Consider the following 5,727-nt stretch of genomic DNA (forward strand, 5'->3'; position numbering starts at 1 on the left):
AGACCTGTTTTAGACAGACAAAAATAAGGAAAAGACAAAACACAAGGAGAGGGGAGGTAAAAAAAAATTGTATCTCACACCGTGTCCTGGCTGGGGCACAGTGTAAGAGTTGATAAAAAAGACCTCATGCATAAACAGCAATATAATGACCTCATAATACATTTATGCATGAGGAGGCTGATGAGGGCAGTGAGTTGTCCGTGGACTGCCAGAAAGTTCCATGGTCCTGATAAGAGATAACATAGTGTATATCAGCCTGCTCAACTCTGACACAGATCTACAGATGTCCTCGGGAGGGGAAGGATGGGGGGGGAACAGAGCTTCTCATTCATGTAAACAACCAGGAGAAGTTTGAGATAGCTGGCCAAATCAAGGCTGAGTGCGGGAGCCAAATTCTCTCTGTCCACTGCAGGGCAGTCTCTACCACGTGCTGGGAGTGGACAAGCTGGCCACAAACGACGACATCAAGAGATCTTACAGGTGAGGCTCTGCAGGCCAGCAGGAGGTCTCACCCCCCGCTGCCGCCTTCATCACTTCATGCTCTGCCTCCTCCTCAACAGGAAACTGGCGCTGAAGTTTCACCTCGACAAGAACCCTGACAATCCAGAGGCGGCGGACAAGTTCAAGGAGATAAACAACGCCCACGCCATTCTGAACGACGCCACCAAGCGTAACATCTACGATAAGTACGGCTCTCTGGGGCTGTACGTGGCCGAGCAGTTTGGAGAAGAGAACGTTAACACTTACTTTGTGCTCTCCAGCTGGTGGGCGAAGGTGAGGGACACGGAGGAGTCTTTGGTTTGGTTAACGCTCCTCTCTCAACACGAGCTTGTGTTTGCTCCTGCAGGCACTGTTCATCTTCTGCGGCCTGGCCACTGGATGCTACTTCTGCTGCTGCCTGTGCTGCTGCTGCAACTGCTGCTGTGGGCGGTGTAAACCCCGGCCCCGCGAGAGCCCGGACCAGGACTTCTACGTGTCCCCCGAGGACCTGGAGGCTCAGCTACAGTCTGATGAGAGAGGTGAGGCCGAGCGGCTGGTGTCGCTCCCGTTGCTCGCAGGTCAGTGATGTCATCGGCGCCTTAACGTGTGTTTCTGTGTCGAGAAGAGGCCGGGGGCGAGCCCATAGTGCTGCAGCCGTCAGCTACAGAGACAACCCAGCTAACATCAGACGGACATTACACCTACCACACCGACACCGGCTTCAACTAACCCACCCCCTGTCAGCCACACCAACACTGGCTTCAACTAACACACCTCCCCCCATCAGTCCCAATCTGGGGGGTCCTGCCTGCTTCCCTGCTCCACCTCAGACAGATGAAAGAAAGAGGCGATCCAACGAGAGCCATGGGGGGGGAGGGACGAGCATGCATGGCCTGAAAGGAACCGATGGTCACATTTCCCTGCACCCCTCCTTGATCATGTCCCACACCCTCCACCCCCCCCCCCACAGAAAGAAGAGAAGAGAATCAACTCATTTGTTTCCCTTTGATTTCTTCTTCTTCTTCGTTTGTTGACCTTTAACCTCGCAGGTCACCTGACCTTCCTCCTGTCCTTCATCATTTGCATCATCATGGTGTAGCATGCTCTGTGCTGGACGTTGTCACCTTTCCTTTATTCTCCTCCAGAGCATGTGTGAAGGAGTTCAGACCACAGGGAGGAGGTCCAACTGATGTTCAAGAGCCACACTTCAGGGAGGTGCTGGTTGGAGACTTGGTGGTCTCAGGTGGTCTCAGGTCGTCTGTTTCATCATAAAACCTTCAAGAACTGATCCACATCTGCACGTCTAATTTTCAGTCAGTGTTCTTTCAGGACTAAACGCTTGCTGACGGGTCCGCTCGTTTCTCGTGTGAACGTTTTGAGCCATCCGGTGGTTTGGGAGCGGAGTTCTATTTTGTATATGCTTCGCCCTTTAAGGCTGTCGCTTAATGGGTTTATCCCGTTATGCGCAGCATTGCACTGAAAAAATTTAGTCCACGCCCACCTGCTGTGTGGGCCCCACCCGGTCCGTATAAATTACGTTAAGAGCAGGAAATCGGCTCCCATTTTTTCTTCAGCGAGCTAATAGCACTGTCAGAAGAACGAAGAAGGAAAGTTGTGTAGATGACCAACCTTTGTTAAGGATGCTTGGCCCGGCAGTCGACCTCCGGTCATCCGGTGAGTTCTCCTCCCCGAGGAGAAGCTGACAAGCAGTCTTATTTCAAGGTAAGCACCGAGGAATATTTCTCAGTGACAGGTCACTACACTCTGGACAACGCCATCTTGTAATTTTTCTCTTATCGCCGACCCTCGGAGCGAATCGGATGGTTCCTCTGGGACAGGCAGCAATCAGCTGCAGCCCCTCGCTGCTCATTCCCTCCTGGAGAGCGTAGTGTCGGTGGAGGGGGGCTGAGTGAATGCTCACCCCATCCCACCTCGTTTCGCATCGGCGATCACACTGCTCCCGGCCGACGGCGCCCTCAGGGGTTGCCCGGCGTAACCCAGGGGGCGGCTGGCATGAAGGGACCCCTTTTCTACGTCCCACGCCTTTTCCCGCCAGTTCGGATGATCCGGCGGGAAGGTTGTTTACTGGGTTCCATTCCGGCACACCGTCTTGATCCATATGGCCTCGTGTTCCAACAGGACGTCCTACGGGCGAGGCCACAGACGGTTCTTTCCTGGTAGATTGGGGGAGCCGGTCTCCACAGTCCGCACCCATCTCCAGAGCAGGGGTTCACTGAGCGGAAAGTCCCTCCGTGCCCCCTGGAGCCAAGCCTGATCGAGGCTTCATTGGAGCAAGATGTCGAGGTGGACCAGCGTCCCGTGCCTCCGGTTAGCATAACCGAGACGGTGACACTGCTCTCCAACTAAGCTTACCAGCATGCGTTCCACACGGCCGCAGCGAACAACACGTTATGCTGTTGGCGTACACGTTCAGAGGCGGGAAGAGACGGTGGCCCTCTGTCCTTCGGCTCACTCCGCTCTCGTAGCGGCTGCTTGCTAACGATGCTGCCGGCCCCTGCAGTACGCTCCGTCTACAGGACAGCTGACGTCATCCTCAACCGGTGCGCCTCATTTGCTGTCTGCTGCCCCGCATCGCAGCCGGAGTACGAGGTCCCAGAGGTTCTCCTGGCTCGTCACTCCACCTTTCTCTCAGGAGAGCTGCAGGAGTTTTTGTTGGGAGGTCCTCTTTTCATCAGCGAGAGATCATTTCAAGATGCTCCACGGCGGCACAATGCCTCCCTAGCTCTGCTACGCCAGCTCCTCCCGTCAGACGTCCCCGGCATCCGGAAGTTCATTTTTTTTCCTGGACTTCGCCAACAGGGGGCCCTCCAGGACAACAAACAGAGCTCAAGGGAAGGTAACCAGGTGTCGGGTTGCTGGAGGTGTGTTGATGACACGATGTGAAATACCATCATTTTATGATGAAGTGTCCTTTAGCCAGGCTGTCAGCATGGTTTATCTGACAAGCGGCCCCATCACACACACTCATCACGAATGAGCCTTTTTAAGGTTGTTTTTCATTCACTGTCAGCGGTGCCGTTACGCGCTCCCGCAGCAAGAAAGCGCGCACGCAGCTCTCAGCGTCCGCCGTTCACGACAACGTTAACGTGAGACAGCGGTATGAGCTCAGCAACGTACCTCGCTCTTGGCAGGAGCGACACACGTTTTTTCATCGCAGTGGTGTCAAACGCGCGCTCCCACGGCGTCAGCAGCTTTCACAAGCCTCTTAGCGCACGGCTCCGGCTTCCTCGAAGAAGGTTTTCTGAATTAATACTGCAGCTCGTGGAATCACTCAAAAGTTCACGTGACTTGCAGCCAAGAATGAACGTGTTTCTGCAGACCGAGCCAGTGGTAGCCTAGCTCCACCGATGCCGCGCGCTGCTTCCTGACCGCACCAGTGCCAACGCGTGCCCCCGCAGCGTCAGCAGCTGCACAAGACTTCACAGCGGCTCGGCTCCGGCATCCTCGAAGAAGACCGAGCCAGTGGTAACCTCGCTCCACCGATGCTGTGCGCTGCTTCCTGACCGCACCAGTGCCAACGCGCGCCCCCGCGGCAATCCTGGCTTAAGGCGTCGCATGAATGAGGACGCACACATGACCCTTCAGGGCACGTCGGCTCATACGTGCACCCGCTTCCCGAGCGTTTACACGGAGCAGCTGCACACAACGTGAGCACAACACAGATGAGCTTCTTCCACACAACGTCTTGCATGCTCAGGGATGCGCGTGTTTTTTCTTTCTCACTCAGCGCGCTCCAGCTCACATCAGCATGCATGTGAGTTTCACAGCATAAATGCGTGCCCGCTTTATAACTTATAAACGGGTGGCTATGAGAGCGCGCTCCAGACGGATGGGCGAACCGTTTTCATCCGGGGATTCACGCTGCAGTCTAGCTCAAAACCCGGTGTGGAGGAACTCTGTGACGTTTTTTCTGTCATTTATGAACAGATCTAGTCCCCTCTCGCAGAAGCTCAGGAAATTCTGTTTTAAATGTAATTTCTGGAGTCGCAAAAGGAGAGGAAAACGCAAGGTCCCTCTCTCATCACTTCCTGGTCCCAACGAACAGGAAGATGAGATTTATTCTAGATTGTCAATCTCCGAACTGTTAGAAACAACATTCCATTATGCGCCCGAGCCGCCTTAACTCTGCTTTATCTGGACACCTGCTGCTGTTGAGCAGTTTGTACAGACAGATGGCAGCAGTGCAACTCACGTGAATCGGTTGAGTGACATCAGCTGTTTTCCGTCAGCAGACCTACGTCACACATGTCAGTTTTTCACAGAGACACACACATTTAACAAGCTGTGGGTCCGCTGTAGTTCTCTACACAGCAGCTCATTTAAATCTTTTTGGCGCATCGCAGGGGCTCTTTGAATGTGACTCAACACTGACATTGAGCTGCAGAATCATCAGGGTTTTTTGATTCACACAGACAGCAAGTGACTGTTGCATACATACTGGCAGGCGATGTATGCGTTCAACCCATGTGCCACATTGTGAGACAGATGCTGTGTGGGGCACACCCAATTTGCTCTCCATTGGAGTGGGTACATCTCATGTATTCCGAACAGGGGGCGGATGTGATGTCCAAGACGGTCTTTTGCGGCACGGGGACCTGGGACCTTCCACCTAGAGCTATGGCTCAGACACGGCAGAAATCCTGCCAGCGCCTGTGGACGTGTAGCAACACGAGAGAACGCTCAATGTCAATTATAATTATCGTGGAGCCACGGGACGATCCACCGCTGGGTGGACGTGCCTGCTCACAACCTGTGGTCGTAATGCTTTTTCACCTTCCTCTTTCCCTCTGATATCACCGTTTTCTGAACCGAGTTCAGGAGGAGGGACTGGCAGCTCCTCTGCCCCAAGTGCGTGAACGCATCATGGTTCCCAGGCCTACGACATTTGTTATCAGGACACTCGTGGAACCTGCCGTGGAGGGAGGACGCTCTCCTCCAGGCGGGAGGGACGATCAGGAATTAATCAGAATAGGCCAGCACCTGTGGTCTGGCCGCTGTGTGGATCTTTTTGAGAGGATGGCTCTCTCTCAATATGTAGTGCATACGATTCAGGATTCACGTGCTGCAACCACCACAGCGATGTTCACATCAAGTGGTCAGTTTTTTTCAACGCTGCTGTTCAGAGAAAGGCGTAGAGGCCACTTCATGTCCACTGGACGACATGCTGTCCTTTTCTGCAGCAGTCGATGGACAGAAATCTGGTGTCCAGCACGATTATCGTATGAT

The 5,727-nt window shown here is 53.9% G+C and overlaps 1 pseudogene; it reads left to right on the forward strand.

Moving 5' to 3' along the window:
- Window positions 1-374: 374 nt before the first annotated feature.
- LOC119429537 lies at window positions 375-1,212 on the forward strand (annotated as a pseudogene).
- Window positions 1,213-5,727: the final 4,515 nt, after the last annotated feature.

This window comes from Nematolebias whitei, unplaced genomic scaffold, assembly GCF_014905685.2.
Source record: "Nematolebias whitei isolate Nwh7 unplaced genomic scaffold, NemWhi1 Nwh_scaf_2295, whole genome shotgun sequence".
Lineage (NCBI taxonomy): Eukaryota > Metazoa > Chordata > Actinopteri > Cyprinodontiformes > Rivulidae > Nematolebias > Nematolebias whitei.